An 18,251-nucleotide genomic window follows, 5' to 3' on the forward strand; every position below is an offset into this window, starting at 1 on the left:
CACACATAAGCTGATACATTTTTCTATTAGTGCTATGGTTATCTGTTACCAGGCATATAACATCATGCTGCAGCTCATGCATTAACTTCAATACATCAATTGTCATTTTCAGTAGAGTATCAGAATTAACATTTTTTACAGGAAAGAGAGCTATCACTTCTTTATAATGAGAATGTAAAGATGATGCCATGAAAACCTGCATTGTACCTGCTCTTGTAGTATCTGAAGTATTCTCAGCAACACCAAGTATCTTTCCTGCCTTATAAGAGAATTTTGAATTAACATAAACTTCATCTAGCATCACTGAAATTACCTTGTCACTTCCCTGAAGAAATTTATTTTTTTCCCTCAAAAAAGCAACCTGTGATGGACCAATACAAGGTTTATTTGGACCCATTTTGCATAGAAAATGCCTTAAATAGACAGGATGAGGTAATGTTAATACATTTGTTTTTCTCAAGTGATGGTAGGCACCAGGAAATGAAAAGCAAATGGTTGCTGCCCATATCAAAAGCTCAGGAGAATATCTGCTTTGCTTTGTTATTGCGAGTTGTAATTGCTCCAAAACAAATTCTATTTTAGGTGCTATTTCAGCGTCAAAATCACTACCAGCTTTTAGTGCTTGTTTGAGAACGTTGACTAAAATTACAATCTTGTCAGTGGTGCCAGTAGAGTTATCTGTGAAACCATTTAGGTGACTCACCAGATTATCAAATTTCGTCCACTTGTCACATTTCAAGTTCTCTTCCTCCCCAGACTGTAGTATCCATTTCAAGGTTTCCGTAGGCAAACACACATTTTTGTGAAACACTTTTACTTCCAAGGAACTTGATATTTTGAAGCACACTGAAACTAATGGCACATCACTGACTGAATCATCCTTTAATTTAATGAAAGATATGTAGTCATCCTTTACTAAAATTGTAAATGGACAAACATTCCTTTTCTGCACTTCACTTTTAAAATGCTGAAAGTCAGGTATATTGTCATTTTGGCACCACTTACTGAAACTACATTCATCACGTTCCAGTAGCTGTTGAACACGATCTTCAGGATTATTCCTTTGCTTAGGAACTGGTACTGTGTGATATGAAGGTTGATTAGGAAAGATAGTTGGGATTGCATCATTTGTTAGTTTTGGTATTTTTCGTGGCACACGTATTGGTTCACTATTTTACACAGGAAAAATGTCTTCCCTAACCACAAACTTAGGTTCAAAATGCTTAATGCACACCACAGCTTTATCGTTCACTTCAAAATTATCTCTATGAATTAGTTTCATCCATTTGTTCCTCAATGCTGTTTCCTTGGGAAACTTAAATGTTGAGGTATCGTATGTTTTGCCGTAATTGGATTTACATCCTGGTACACAACAACTACGACCCATCGCAAGAACAGTTTACACTTGAAATTATGCCGAACTTACTACTGAATATAGAAAATAAATACTAGCGTAGCACTTTTGACGACATTCACAGCATATAGCATAAATAACAGCTAGTAATAAATGCTTTCGCTTCTCCTGAACGTCACGTATACAATGTTACACACACGCGTTATGGAAACACAAGCACGCTGGTTTGTTTCCCCCACGATTGCCGCCATATTGTCAACTATCGATATCTGCCTTAAGGTCTGATTTATTGTAGGTGGTCTTGCTGTTTACGGTATGAAACGTCCCATTAGAAAAATTATACACGACTGTGCTTATACTGACACACAATATTTTTAGCGCAACGCAATCTGACTTTCAAAAATCCCTACAAAAGAATGGCCCTGACTAACATTAACCTATACCTTTCACAAATCACTACCTCACAAAAATCTTCGTTACTCAAACTACTGCAATACGGCGAGCGCCACTACTGCCAGCTGAATAAAAACTTCAAACTACAGAAGGCACTAACTACTGATAGGGATAGTTAGCAAATGAAAGATATTAATAGAGAACAAACAATGTATTTACCTTAATAGTCATAATATATATAGCAGTTCATGACAAATTACAAAACTCCGCCATCTCTCTCCCCACATCCACCACTGCTGGCGGCTCACCTCCAACTGCGCAACGCTACGCGCTGTTCACATCCAGCTGCCGCTGCCCAACACTACAATGGCAGACAACAATGCAAACTAGCCACAGACTGCACACAGCACAGCCAGTGATTTTCATATAGAGCGCTACGTAACGTTGCCAATAAGAAAACATAAACAGCCTACTTACATCAAGAAAACATAAACAGCCTACTTACAACGGGGGTGGAGACACCAAGCCCACGTACACAAGAGCTGGGGCTTAGGGGGCCGCCGATGGAATATGAAACCGCAGAGAGAGAATGCAGTACACATGATACCAGTAGACAGACGTGTCGCCGACAAGAAAAAGTCGCTACCGAGCCTAGGGCAGGCCAGGTGGCAAAAATAGTTAGGTCCTCGCGAGGAGAGGATTTTGAGGATAGATGTTGCAGATGCTAGCGTAGAGGAAGGCATTGTGGAAAAGCAAGAACTGCAAGTAGGAGTGTACCTCCCAGAAGCGTTGGTGAGAATAAGAAAGGGCTCTTGTTTAATTAGTGTGTTAAATACACGAGACGGGGTGATTTCTCTGGAGATGCCTCGGATTAAAGTGGAGAGAATTCCACAGTTCAGCACTAGGCCGCAGCGGACCGTGCGTAACGTAGAGTCTCGAGCAAGAAGAAGTCTAGAATCAGTTTATATAAGGAGAATTTACGATTAGATCATTTAAATGATGTAGAAAAACAGTCCATAATAGAGGTGTGTTCTGCGTATAATGACATTTTCCATCTGCATGGAGACATGTTGACATATACAGAGACGCTTCGACATAGAATAGAATTGATTCCTGAGGCACGGGGGCGAATTATTTGTTCCTGCCCGTACCGAATCCCGGAAGCGCAGAAAGAAGCGTTGCGACAAGAGATAAATCAAATGATAGAGGACGATATAATCGTTCCTTCCACCAGTCCTTTCAACTTTCCTTTAATTATGATTCCAAAAAAGATGGATGCATTGTGTCGAAAAGAAATGGCGAGTAGTTGCGGACTTCAGGAAGCTAAATGACATTACTGTCAACACACTTCCACGAATTGATGAAATTCTGGATGGCTTAGGCAAAGCGAAATATTTTTCAACACTTGATTTGGCAAAAGGATATTATCAGGTGTTATTAGAAGAAAAAGATAGAGAACTTCCAGCTTTTAGTACACCACATGCTCATCATATGTATAAAAGGATGCCCATTGGACTTTCTTCTGTACCTTCCACCTTCCAAAAATTGATGAATGCCGTCTTAACTGGGTTGCAGGGTGACAAGATGTTTATTTATTTAGATGACATAGTAGTTTTTGGTCCATCTCTGAAAGTGCATAATTTCCGACTGGCTGAAGCCTTCGAGAGACTAAGACAACATATTTTGAAGTTTCAGTTGATAAATGCGAATTCTTAAGGAAGGAAGTCACATATTTGGGGCATGTTTTGACTGCAGGTGGGTTAAAACCGGATACCAACAAGTTGAAAGCAGTGGTGGAGTTTCCACAGCCACAAACAACAAAAGACTTGAAATCTTTTATTGGATTAATAGGGTATTAGCGGCGTTTCTTGAGTGACTTCAGCAAAGCGGCAAAACCACTCCATGAATTATTAATAAAGGGTGTTAAGTATGAATGGGGCGCAGAGCAAGAAAATTCGTTCCGAATGCTAAAAGAGAAGCTACTTAACCCCCCCAATATTACAGTATCCAGATTTTTCAAAAAAGTTTGTCACTACAACTGACCCGAGTTCATTTGCGATAGCATCTGTCCTATCACAAGGAGAAATAGACAAAGACCTCCCTGTGGCCTTTGCATCTAGAACCCTAAACAATGCAGAGAGAAATTGTTGTACAATTGAACGGGAATTATTGGCCATGGTTTGGGCCATCAAACATTTCACACCGTATGTGTTTGGTCGCAAGTTGACCATCTGTACTGATCATAAACCATTACAGTGGAATCGGAAATATTGGCGATCCGTCCTCACGTTTAATGAAGATGAAACTGAAATTAGAAGAATGCGATTACGAAATTGTGTGTAAAAAGGGGAAAAATAATCTGGTTGCTGACGCGCTCTCGAGAGTGGGAGAGTTCACGGCGTCTGATGACCGCCCGGACGGAGACAGTAGCATAGGTCTGGGCACGGCCGAAGAGGCAACCGTAGAGCAGGTCCCGGACTCACAACGAGACCGTGCACCAGCGGAGCCAGCTACGGCGGAAGGTATAAACGAAAGTGAGGAAACACCGGTAGGTCAGGTAGACGAACGACAGGAAATGACTGATGCAGGAAAGGGGAAAATTTTGCGAGAATTCCATGACGCACCCATAGGTGGCCACCAAGGGATCGTGAGAACCTATGATCGTATACCAAAATACCGAACGTGGCCCGGTATGAAGAAGGACATTGAGGACTATATTAGAAAATGCCCCAGTTGTCAGAAAAAAAAATATAGAATAAGACAAAAATGCCTTTGGTTATAACACCAACACCGCAAGGCGTATTTGATCGGTGTGATATTAACATTGTCGGCCCATTAACGGAAACCGAGACAAACCACAGGTATATACTGACATTTCAAGACGCGCTAACGAAGTTCATTGTGGCCGAACCCATAGAAAAACAGGACGCAGACACTCTGGCTCGAGTCCTCGTGGAAAAAATGATTTTGATGTTCGGAATGCTTTCGGTAACACCCAGTGATAACGGCAGAAACTTCTTGAGTGACACGCTAAAGAGAGTGTGCAAAATGTTAAGGATTGACAGAGTACAAACTTCTTGTTACCATCCATAGTCGAACGGTACATTGGAAAGGTCGCACCACACCATAACAGAATTCCTAAGACACTATATCAACAGACAGCATACAGACTGGGACGACTGGCTTCAATTCGCTGTCTCCGTGTTCAGTACCACACCTCGTAGTGCAACCAATTATACACCCCATGAGTTGCTTTTCGGTAGAGAATGCAACATACCTGCAACACTGCAGATTTCTCACGTATTACGTATAATTACGATGATTACGTTCTTGAATTGAAAGAGAAAATGAGGCAAATGCACCAGTGCGCGAGGGATCATAACAAAAAGTGCAAACAGAAAAATAAGGAATACTATGGTAAAACGAAGAACCCAAAGGACTTCAAAACAGGTGATCATGTTCTGTTGTACGATGGAAGTGTCAGAAGAGGTAGAAGTCGTAAGCTAGACACCCAATGGTTTGATCCCTTCACTGTAGTAAGGACAACAGGACCGAATGTAGTTATGCGTTTAAGAAGAAACAAATTTTTAACAGTACATGCAGCAGATTAAAGGAATTCTACTAAAACCAGATTTTCTTGAAATTACAGATGAGGAAACTGACGGGAGAGTTGTACCTGGTGAGCTGTATCGCCGCCGTGTACACCCTCGGACACTATCAAGATTTTAGTGTGGAAAAATTTCCTTCGTCCCGAGGCTTGTATTATGACAGCAATGGCAAGGTACAGATCTACAGTGTGACGTAGAAAACCGTAAGTTATATTAATTTAGGAGAACTCCAAGCTAAAGCTGATGAAACAGAGAAATCTGCACATTTACCGATAAGTTATTGTAAACAGAAATTTACCAGTCTGGGAATTGGTGATCGGGAATCCACAGCAGTGGAGAAGGCTTTAGAATGGCACATCCGAAAGATACGAACTGCACAAGGTCTAATTGGGCAATTAACAAGGCATGAGACACGTAGAAAAAGAGGTGTCTTGAATTTTGTGGGAGAAGTCAGTAAAATTCTGTTTGGAACCTTAGACGAACAGGTTGGTACAATGGTACAAATGGCTCTGAGCACTATGGGACTTAACATCTATGGTCATCAGTCCCCTAGAACTTAGAACTACTTAAACCTAGCTAACCTAAGGACAGCACACAACACCCAGCCATCACGAGGCAGAGAAAATCCCTGACCCCGCCGGGAATCGAACCCGGGAACCCGGGCATGGGAAGCGAGAACGCTACCGCACGACCACGAGATGCGGACACGAACAGGTTGCCTCGTTTTTCAAATCAAAGACTGATTTAACTGAAAGCGAACAGAGGAAGTTGCTTAAGCTGACAAAAGAGCAAGTTACCGTAGTCAGAGCCACTTTGACAAGTTTAAGTCACACAGTATCTAGACTTGCACATAACGAAGAAATTATTGTCAGGAATATGGAGAAACTTCGTACATACATGAATGAATATGCTAAGAGCACAGATCAAAAAATACAACACTTAGCTGTTCTTACTACTGTTAATGAACTACTGAGACAGTTGGTATCAATACTTATGGTGTTAGAACGGGAATACGAATTGTTAATTGCTGCAGTCGTAAACGCACAGAAAGGAATACTGGAACCTCATATAATTAATCCAGTTGAAACAGTTAAATACTTACAATTAATTCGGGACGACATTAAAGATAAAAAGTTCCCAATTGCGCTCGCAGAACAGAGCGGGTACCAGCTGCTACGCATAATTGATGTTGATGCTTTCTTGTCAGGCAATATACTAAGTTATGTACTAAATGTTCCATTAGTGGAAAATGAGTTGTTCAATTTATACAAAGTGTTACCTTTACCTTCTGAAGTTGATGAAAACCGGAATGTATTCATGTACATACAGCACGAGAAAGATTATTTGTTAATTTACGAAGCTAAGCGGTACTATGTCAAACTGAGTAGCGAACAACTATTGTGTAAGGAAATAGATCGTGTTCGAAAAACTTGTAAACAAAAGTTTGTTTTAATGTCCACGTACGATCATGAAACTTGTGAAGCTAGAATGTTGCAACCCATCAGGGAAATTCCTAGCGATTGCATTGAAAAGTTTACAGTATTAAATGATAGTATATGGACTCCCTTGAGTTAGGATCAATGGTTGTTCGTTGCTCCGAAAGAGGAAAGGATGACAGTTTTGTGTAACGATAACAAACCCACAGATGTACTGGTAAAATGTACAGGAAAACTGGCCTTTTATGGCCGGTGCAAGGGATACGGAACACAAGTGTTCATACAGTCTGAACAAATCATAAGAACTAACGTGACCAGTGAGGATATAGTGGCCGCTCTAAACACGCAGACTGATTGTTGTGTAATTAACAAAGAACAAACAAACATATCGGAGCTGAGGTAAGACATGCAGTTAGAGCATGTAGTACAGCATTTAGACGACCTCAAGGTCGCTGGTCATAAATTAGCCGAAATAGAGGAAGAGATAGCATTCCAAGAACAGCACAGTTTCTCGGAAATCTATTGGTATCATCATTTGTTCTGGTCTTACCTAGGAGTTGCAATACCGACTATTTTGTTTGTATGTTGTTCGTTCAGATATTGCAGATGTTTCCGAGATTCTTTCAAATTCGTGTGGAAAGACATTGGAGATTATTGTTGTGGCCGAATATGTGTGCGAACAACAATAGTAAATATGTACAAAGGGTCAGAAATGACACGCATCCGTAGTAGACGACCCCTCCGAAACAGCGGTCGAAGTAGTGACGAGCGAAATGAGGACTCTGCTACTTCAGCACGCAATGAAGAAGGTATTCCGCTACCGATGCCAGTTCCGCGCAAGGATCAAAGATAAAATAAGACACTGCAGAAACCCCCATTAGTACACAAGAAACGAATTTTGTAATTCATGTCACTCTATATAAACTGAAAAATGTATACGTGCACACTCTTTTGATATTCCTTATATTAAACGCAACATACAACTTCTGTATTGTTGTGTATCTGTGATGAAAAAAAAGTTATGGAATAAATAAAAATACACTCCTGGAAATTGAAATAAGAACACCGTGAATTCATTGTCCCAGGAAGGGGAAACTTTATTGACACATTCCTGGGGTCAGATACATCACATGATCACACTGACAGAACCACAGGCACATAGACACAAGCAACAGAGCATGCACAATGTCGGCACTAGTACAGTGTATATCCACCTTTCGCAGCAATGCAGGCTGCTATTCTCCCATGGAGACGATCGTAGAGATGCTGGATGTAGTCCTGTGGAACGGCTTGCCATGCCATTTCCACCTGGCGCCTCAGTTGGACCAGCGTTCGTGCTGGACGTGCAGACCGCGTGAGACGACGCTTCATCCAGTCCCAAACATGCTCAATGGGGGACAGATCCGGAGATCTTGCTGGCCAGGGTAGTTGACTTACACCTTCTAGAGCACGTTGGGTGGCACGGGATACAAGCGGACGTGCATTGTCCTGTTGGAACAGCAAGTTCCCTTGCCGGTCTAGGAATGGTAGAACGATGAGTTCGATGACGGTTTGGATGTACCGTGCACTATTCAGTGTCCCCTCGACGATCACCAGTGGTGTACGGCCAGTGTAGGAGATCGCTCCCCACACCATGATGCCGGGTGTTGGCCCTGTGTGCCTCGGTCGTATGCAGTCCTGATTGTGGCGCTCACCTGCACGGCGCCAAACACGCATACGACCATCATTGGCACCAAGGCAGAAGCGACTCTCATCGCTCAAGACGACACGTCTCCATTCGTCCCTCCATTCACGCCTGTCGCGACACCACTGGAGGCGGGCTGCACGATGTTGGGGCGTGAGCGGAAGACGGCCTAACGGTGTGCGGAACCGTAGCCCAGCTTCATGGAGACGGTTGCGAATGGTCCTCGCCGATACCCCAGGAGCAACAGTGTCCCTAATTTGCTGGGAAGTGGCGGTGCGGTCCCCTACGGCACTGCGTAGGATCCTACGGTCTTGGCGTGCATCCGTGCGTCGCCGCGGTCCGGTCCCAGGTCGACGGGCACGTGCACCTTCCGCCGACCACTGGCGACAACATCGATGTACTGTGGAGACCTCACGCCCCACGTGTTGAGCAATTCGGCGGTACGTCCACCCGGCCTCCCGCATGCCCACTATACGCCCTCGCTCAAAGTCCGTCAACTGCACATACGGTTCACGTCCACGCTGTCGCGGCATGCTACCAGTGTTAAAGACTGCGATGGAGCTCCGTATGCCACGGCAAACTGGCTGACACTGACGGCGGCGGTGCACAAATGCTGCGCAGCTAGCGCCATTCGACGGCCAACACCGCGGTTCCTGGTGTGTCCGCTGTGCCGTGCGTGTGATCATTGCTTGTACAGCCCTCTCGCAGTGTCCGGAGCAAGTATGGTGGGTCTGACACACCGGTGTCAATGTGTTCTTTTTTCAATTTCCAGGAGTGTAATTAACCAAGGATAGAAATTAAGTAAGTAAATGTATTAAATTTTGGGTGTATATGTATATGTGACGTACTTGTGAAGTGAACATTTTGTAAAACAATACGTGACAACGATGTTTTCATGTAAAAGAGAACCACTTTATAGTGATGATCTAGGTGTGCAGTGAAAAGTGTATTATGTTGTGACAAGATACAAAAGTACTGTTCATAGACTGAAGTGTTTAGCAAAACGTGAAAATAATTAATATCATTACTAGTGATAAGATGTTTTAAGCACAACAGAAGACAGTTTAAAATTTTGTTGACAAGAGACAGTCAACAAATTTCTCCCACGAGGGGAGGTGTAATATATTGATTATTCCTTGCTACTGTAGTGTTATCTTGAAGCTGTGAGAAAGGAGGACAGGCGTTCCAAGGCGCGGAAGCAGAGACAATGCTGAGCGCAGACGAAACTAGGAGAGATAGTGTTACATGAAATAAACAGTAAGAGGAGTGCCTTGAGCAAATGCAGACGCCGCCAGACGCGGTCCCAGGGCGTTAGTTACTCTTCATATGACGTCTAGACGCTGTAGTAGGTTGTCACCGTAGAACTTTGTAACCAACAGGCACGTATTAGTGTATAAAGCCAGCTTGATACCAGCCCTGAGAACAGCGACGTCAGTAGACTCACAAGGGTTAGGAAGAGAGCGAAAACGCAAAAAATTGTTAACCTAACAGTCCCTTCTTCGGGGAGCCCGAGGGGCGGGGCTAAATGACGTGTAAAAATAATGTTGCAAGCCTTATTTGGCAGAGCAATTACGTTTAGCTTTCAGCTGAACAATGTTGATACCAAATATGGACTTAGTTGGCGCAACTGCATTAACATCCCCGTCTTAGGAGGAATAGAGGGGACCTAACTAAACCATGATTGGCAGGCACCTGCAAGAGACCTACGGGATTGGCCGGGTGGCTTTAAGTGGGAAAAACAGTGCCCTCACGCGACTCTTCAGAACCCCTAGATTCCGCATTTTGGCGGAGTTCTCAGTCAGCGGATCTGAGCGCCGAATCCGCGTCCGGCGACTGCAGCCTCGGTCCAGCTCCGTGTAAGTCTGCTCTCTCTCACTTGGAGTGCCTCAGTGAACAGTGTTCACTTTCAGTATCTTTTGTTTTGCAACAAGTTGCTGCTTAGTGTTTGCTACTGTGGTTAGCATCCACTCCTGGGCCTTCTGCACTGTCTTCTGTTGTAACAGTGTTATTCTTGCTTTTTCTAACCCTATTACTAGCCTCCAGTGTATTAGTTAGTCCTGTTTGGAATAAACAACTATTTCAAAACCCTGTTTGTCCAAGAGTCTCCACAACGAGTTCCCTACCGAGTCTCAGCACCTGCATTTCTAGTAAATGCCTGTACCAGTGTTGGCTCAGATAGAAGAAAACAATCAAATGCCTTCACTGCGAATTGTCCTTCTGCCTTTTCCTCTGTACCGCTCTGGAGCGCAGACTGACCAGCAACCCGTTTCTCCCTCTCCCGCCTATGTCAGGACATGACAGGCTGTCTATGAACATCCTGAAACATTCAGTCATGTCTTTTGTCTGTTTTTATGCGTTTTTCAGTTAAGTTGAAAACAGATAGTTCGGAAATTCCCATTACATACTTCTAGGGCTTGTAGAAGGAGAGAGTTCATAATATTTTGAATAGGAACCCACGTCCGGAAACATACCGTTTGGACACAATTATTTTCGTAGATAAAGATGAGACTCAAATGTGTCAAGGAAAATTTAATTATATCAGACCTATAGATCACTTACGCCTGAGGTACAGGTGGGATTTCCCCATTACGTCTAATGCTGCGGTGCTACTCCGATGTCAGCGAGCCTTGGAAACAGTGACGTTCTATAAAGGAGGGGAAAACAAGCTCAAGACGTGAATTGAAGATTGTGTCAGGGAAGGCGGTGGCACGTCCCGTACCAAGTAAGCAAGGACACCTGAGTTCAGGGTCATACACATACCGACGGACTATCACTGTCAACAATATTTACGGAGAATTCAGTGACACAACCGTAGAAATTTTCAGCGATTAGCTCCAAGAATTCAGAAAGTTCGACTATCGTAAAGAGGGAGACTGGGATGATGATGATGTTTGGTTTGTGGGGCGCTCAACTGCGTGGTTATCAGCGCCCGTACAATTTTCCAACCTTTGCTCAGTCCAATTTCGCCACTTTCCTGGATGATGATGAAATGATGAGGACAACACAAACACCCAGTCATCTCGAGGCAGGTGAAAATCCCTGACCCCGCCGGGAATCGAACCCGGGACCCCGTGCTCGGGAAGCGAGAACGCTACCGCGAGACCACGAGCGGCGGACAAGAGGGAGACTGTGTCGAAACTAACCGTAATTGACTGAGGTAATGTACAAACTGTACGCAATTATGAATGTGGTTTCATCTATATGCTGAGAACTCGATTCAGGTATTTCGCCAGCTGCTCTATAAGTGCATCAATATTACTATGAGTCTTAAAGGAATGCTTTGCTCATGTGTCTTACGGAGGTCTCTCTCTCTCTCTCTCTCTTTTTTTTTTTTTTTTTTTTTTTGCTGCTGCTGAACTTCCTGAGTGGCCAGTGGAAGATAAGGACGGTTCTTTATTTGTGTCTTAATAAGGACTGTGGGTTCCTGGTTCCCTCGCCCGTGCGTGTTATCAGTTCTTCTGATTTTTAGTTAATGTGACTTCTCTTTGCACCCTCACCCAGTGCCAGGTTTGCGGTGCGACGGATCCCGTGTATTCAAGGTGTCGTGACGTAGGAAGCAGAGCTTCAATATTAGGAAGGCTACAACACCTGTGATGGCACATCTGCTCTTGTTCTAGGATCCTTTAGTTTTACGTGGTAAGCCTGACTCAAGAAGAGGGGAGTCATCACCTTCTTCTCTGCATTATTATCTGCCTGTCTGTAGGCAACGTCATTCTAAAGACTGAAAATCTTCTCCATCTATATGAACATTATTATTCTGCAATTCAAACTTAACTGTTTGGAGGATGGTGCACAGAACTACTTCCAGACTGTTTCTCTATCGCCCCACTGTCGAATATCATGTTGGGAAAATGAGCAACTAAATCTTTTCATGTGAGCTATTATTTTACCGTGATAGTCATTTCTCCCTACGTAGGTGGGAGTCAACTAATATTTTGGCATTCGGAGGAGAAAGTCGTTGATTATAATTTCTTGATTATGACTGTAGAGCTTCTTTTCCATCTGATAGAACAACAGCTGTCTCGTCTTCCAACAGATTTCTAAATGCCACTCATTCTTTGATTGAGATGATGGTTCGAAACATTGGCAGCTCGGTATGTGGTATATACGTTTCGCGGCGAACCTCTTCCGCTACTTCCAGTGGAACAGAAGTTGCAAAATGCTCCACGGAGCTGATGTGATCTGATATTGGTATAATTTTTGGAATGACTGTGAAACTTAATCCTTTAGTAAGGATCTTCACTGCATCTTGATCCAGATTTTTGTTAGAGAGAATAATTACTGTATGGCTCCCTGCTTCTCGTCTTACAAGGAGCGTTCAGTAAGTAATGCAACACATTTTTTCTCCACCTGTTTCGGTTGTAAAAATACGAAATTTGTTGTGGGACATCGTGAAATATGCCTGCTTCAGACACTATAGTTTCAGGAAGTTCGGATAGGTGGCAGGGCTATATGTAGCCCTCAAAACGTCGTCTGTAACAGAGATGCGTTCCAAGCAGGGAGTTGTCACTGAGTTTCTCTTGGGCGAAACCCAGAGCGTCGCAGATATTCATAGGCACTTGTAGAATGTTTGCGGAGACCTGGCAGCGAAGAAACGAATGGTAAGTCGTTGGGCTAGACAACCACAAAAAAGGACGCGCAAACCTCTCCTATTTCCTGAGTCTGCGAACTCTCTGATGCGAGGTGATCGACATTTCACAATCAGATAGCTCCTTTTTAAATTGGCATCCCTGTTGGTAGACTCGTCCACCTGTTAGAGTACTCGAGAGGTGCGTGCTCCCTGGAGCCTTTGTTGTGTCTAGACAAGACAGTCTAGACACAAGGCGAGGAAGCCGAAAGGGCACGCGTCAACTCACGCCGGCTTGCGTTAAGTCTGAAACAGGATACGTAATGAATGCTATAAGGAAAAGTACGTAGCTGCTGGAATACTTAACTTTAATCCATCATTTTTATACAGCATTCTTGATGATACAAGTGAGACTCTCTCTAGATATGGTTAATGGCGCCTTGCTAGGTCATAGCCATGGACTTAGCTGAAGGCTATTTTAACTGTCTCTCGGCAAATGAGAGAAAGGCTTCGTCAGTGTAGTCGCTAGCAAAGTCGTCCGTACAACTGGGGCGAGTGCTAGTACGTCTCTCTAGACCTGCCGTGTGGTGGCGCTCGGTCTGCAATTACTGACAGTGGCGACACGCGGGTCCGACATGTACTAATGTACCGCGGCCGATTTAAAGCTAACACCTAGCAAGTGTGGTGTCTGGTGGTGACACCACAGCCTTCACCTCCTAACACAAGACCATAAAGAGCATTCTGTGCGGAGCTGCTTGCGCGTTACGATGCTGACGGTGATAATTTTTCATCTAACATCGTCAGAGGCGATGAAACTTGGGTTTATCACTTCGAATCGGAAACAAAACGGCAACCTATGGATCCTTGGCTACGGTCTTTTGTGGCTCTGTAGGAGTTATTCAGTTTCACACCCTCCCTGAAGCTGCAACGATCAACTCTGAAGTGCAGTGTGCTACTCTCAGGAAACTGAAGAAACGAGTTCAGCTTATTCGTCGCCACAAACATGCGAACAAACTTCTCCTTCACTACGACAACGCAACTCCTCATACAAGTCTGACCACCCGAGAAGAGTTCACAAAACTTCATTAGACTGTTCTTCCTCATCCACCTACAGCCCTGATTTCGGACCTTCCTACTTCCATGTGTTTGCTCCAATGAAGGAACCACTCAGAGAGAAGCAGTATGTGGATGATAGGGAGGTTGTTGATGCAACAAGACCTTGGCTCCGACGTCGAACTATAGAGTGGTACCATGCGAGTTTACATGCCTTCCCAGTAAGGTGGCGTCTGGCCATGGCATTGAACAGAGATTGTGTTGAAAAGTAGGGTTTTGTAGCCAAAAGAGTGGGTAATAATATAGTGAATTGGAATCCTGAAGAAAACCAACCTGCTTTTCGAAAAAAAAGTCTTGCATTACTTATTGACTATCACTCTTAGTTTTTTGTGCAGGAGACCAAATTTTAGTTTCTGGCGCGTATACGTTTTCAACCGCATGGAATCCGCTCGCTACCATGGATTCTTCGTATCTATACTGCAGCCTTGCAGTAGAGCACAGAACGGTCATAGACATGTCTGCTGCAAGTTTTGCAACTGTTCCGTGTACTGCGCCAGTAGTGTACGTCAGGGCATACGCCGTCCCACATGGTCAGTTCTGCACCGGTCTGTTGACAATAGTGTCGACCAGGAAACTTTTACGTTCACCTCGGGGAGTGCGGTGAGTAAAGTGGGAAACACACGCAAGAGCAATGATGTGTAATAAAACAAACAAAAATTCAGGAGAACTTTCGTTAAATTTGCAAGATGGGAGAGAGGTAATGGTATGTGGTCTCATGAGTCGTGTTCAGTTAGTTCAGTCACAGAACACTTTCTCAGAAAAGGCAAGGGTCCTATTTTAGTGACCCAGTCCGAAACACATTTTAAATCTGCCAGAGAGTTTCAAATCAGAAGCACACTCCGCTGCAGAGTGAAAATTCTTTCTGGAAACTTACAAAATTCGTTGGATGATGCTACTGACTCATGTTATACTGACTGAATTTTCTCATACCGAGAATTTGGAAGGAGCTATCTGTGTTTTACTTGGGAAAATTTATTCAAACGCCAACATCTCATAAATTAATCTTTATTCTTGACAATCGGCTTCGATAGATGAAGAGTGTAACCCAAAAACCTTTTAAGTGGCAAAAAGGTCTTTTGGGGCTTATGTTAAAAAATACACCACACGAGCTCTCATTCTAAATTCTAATATGAGATATTGTGTACAATAAATACAAGGGCAATTCTAGGTAAATTGTTATATTAAATTAATGATATTGCATGCCGCATAAATAGTATGAATTGATTAATCAGGCATACTAAACATCGCTAAGTCTGTATAAACTTTTACTGCCAGCCAAGTGCCAAAGCTACTTTCAGTCTTAGTACCAGTACACAACTTGAAAGAAACTCAATGTACTAATCAGTTCACATTAGTATCAGCCAAATTCTTGTAAAATGATCATACCCTTTACGGGGAGGATATGTCAGCATCGGTTCGACGATTTGAAGGAATGCGCAAGAAGGAAGCTCAACAACTGTGTACCCTCACCTTCCTGTTACGCTGCAGGGACACTTCGACGGTTCCGAAATTTCTGAAGGTGAAGAGGATGTTTCGCTCGGCCCAGGCACATCGTATTTACAACCGGATGGAGTCTGCAATGCTGCGTGAGAGGATTCATCAGACGCGGCGAACACTGGCGGTAACCAGCAGTAAACTTTTTCATCTCCACTTGTTTCTTAGTAATACTATGCAGTGTTGTGATTGGAATAAGATTGACTGTCTAACATTCAAAACTATGGAAGTTAGTGCAGAAATGTCAGCAAATAGGCAGAAGAAGAAGTTCAATAACTTACAGAACAACATTTCTGGAGGTTCAGTTGAGGACAATTCTCGAACTGTTGTTAACCTGTCTGATAAAGATTTGCCAAAAGTTGAAATTTCTGTACTAGCGAAAGAAGGAAATTTTGCTGTGACGCCCCAAAACGTACCCACAGAGGATATTGTAGCAAATATTGAGGCCGGTATCCGTCAGCTGCCACAGCAGTCCGCTGACGTAATTAGGATGGAAACGGCTAGGATTTTACGTACGTGTAAGCCACCTAAAACTAATTTGTCACAGGCTCAAAGGAAGGCGCTGAGGGATATAAATGGAGATAAAAACATTATTGTTCTTAATGCAGATAAGGGTAATGCCACCATCATACTGAACAGTGAGAACTATCATGGAAAAATCAATGACAGTTTAGTTCCCTCCAATTACAAAAAACTCCAGAAAGATCCGACTATGAAGATTTTAAGAATGACAAATCGACTGGTGAAAGAGTCTTCATTTGGCTCCGACAATAAGAAGCTGCTTTGTAAAACAGAAGCATATCCACCTAGACTTTATGGCTTACCCAAAGTTCATAAACCTGGGATTCCGTTGAGGCCAATTGTCAGCGCTATAGGCGGACCAACACACGAGTTAGCTAGACACCTTGCCTCAATGCTGCAGCCTTATGTTGGTAGGACGGACAGTCATATTAAAAATTCAGCTCATTTCATTGACAAGTTAAAGGAAATGAGCGTGGGCCCGGATGATATCCTCGTCAGTTTTGACGTTGTGTCATTATTTACCATGATTCCGGTAAACGAAGCTATCTTATGCATAGCGGATATTTTTCCTACCGATATTGTGGCATTATTCCGATACTGCCTCACCACACCCTACTTTCAATACAATAATGACTTTTATGAACAGATTGACGGGGTGGGTATGGGCAGTCCTCTCAGTCCTGCTGTGGCTAACTTATTTATGGAGACTTTTGAACAACGGGCGTTGCAGACTGCCAGTAAGAGATCAGCCAGATGGTATCGCTACGTCGATGACACGTTCGTAGTATGGACACACGGAGCAGAGGAGTTGGATGCCTTCCTGACTCATTTAAACAGCGTCAATCCGAAAATCCAATTCACTATGGAGACGGAAAGGAATGGGCAATTGAACTTCCTGGATGTGTCTGTGATTAAACGACGGGACGGAACGTTGGGCCATAAGGTGCATAGAAAGCCCACACATACTGATCGTTATCTACACAAAGAATCAAACCACCACCCTAGACAAAAAAGAGGTGTAATGAAAACTTTGGTAGACAGGGCGTACAAACTTTGTGAACCTGTTTATTTAAAAGATGAGATTGAACATCTACGGTCAACGTTCGTGAAGAATGGCTATTCTAGCAAGGATATAGATCGAGCACTTCGCTCTAGGCAGAGAATCAGGAGTAACGATGAACAACAGTCGTCCAAGGGCAAAGTTTTTCTTCCGTTCATAAGTAAGGTCACAGACCGCATTGGGAAAGTTTTAGGCAAGTATGGAATGGAAACTATTTTCAGACCCACCAGAAAAATAAAAGAATTTTTAAGGTCGGCAAAAGATGCACGAGACCCTTCGGCTACACCGGGGGTATATAAAATTACTTGTAGTTGTGGACAGGTTTACATCGGTACCACAAAGAGAAGTGTGAACACCCGTCTTGTTGAACGTAAGAGGAATTGCCGCCTGGGTCACACGGATAAATCGGCCGTAGCGGAACATGTTTACCAGGAAGGTGATCATGAAATAAAATTCAGCGAGACGAGCGTCATATCAAAAACTTCGCATTATTCTGCACGCTTGTATAGAGAGGCTATCGAGATTGATAAACATCGTAATAATTTTAACAGGAAAGACGAAGGTGTTAAACTGGATAAAATTTGGATGTCAGCGTTGCACCGCAAATGTGACGATCGATTACTTTCAATCGAGAATGTTGGCATTACCAGAGACAATCTCATAGCCGACGCCACGTGATCGACTGTGGCGCCCTCTGTACTGCCTATAAAATCAGCGCTTCGTCGAGTTCTCTTCGCAGTTCGCCGCTTTACCTCCGAGGATGTCTCCCGCAGTCGGAGACGAAACGTCAGGAGAGTGTTTTATACTTCGACCACGGCCTATCAGCCCGGAAGTTTTAAGTGAAGACAATACCGGCCGTGAAAGCTTACATCGTATGATCAGTTCTTCTTCTTTTTCTTTCCTAAGTACTCTTCGCCCTTCAGTTCCGTTGTACATTACATTTCTGATATCAGAAACCTCTACGTCCTGTTCTAAGACATTAGCAGTTGTGCAAGTTTCCCATTCGCTGAAGGCATATTT

The sequence above is a fragment of the Schistocerca cancellata genome, chromosome 6 (genome assembly GCF_023864275.1).
Source record: "Schistocerca cancellata isolate TAMUIC-IGC-003103 chromosome 6, iqSchCanc2.1, whole genome shotgun sequence".
Classification (NCBI taxonomy): domain Eukaryota; kingdom Metazoa; phylum Arthropoda; class Insecta; order Orthoptera; family Acrididae; genus Schistocerca; species Schistocerca cancellata.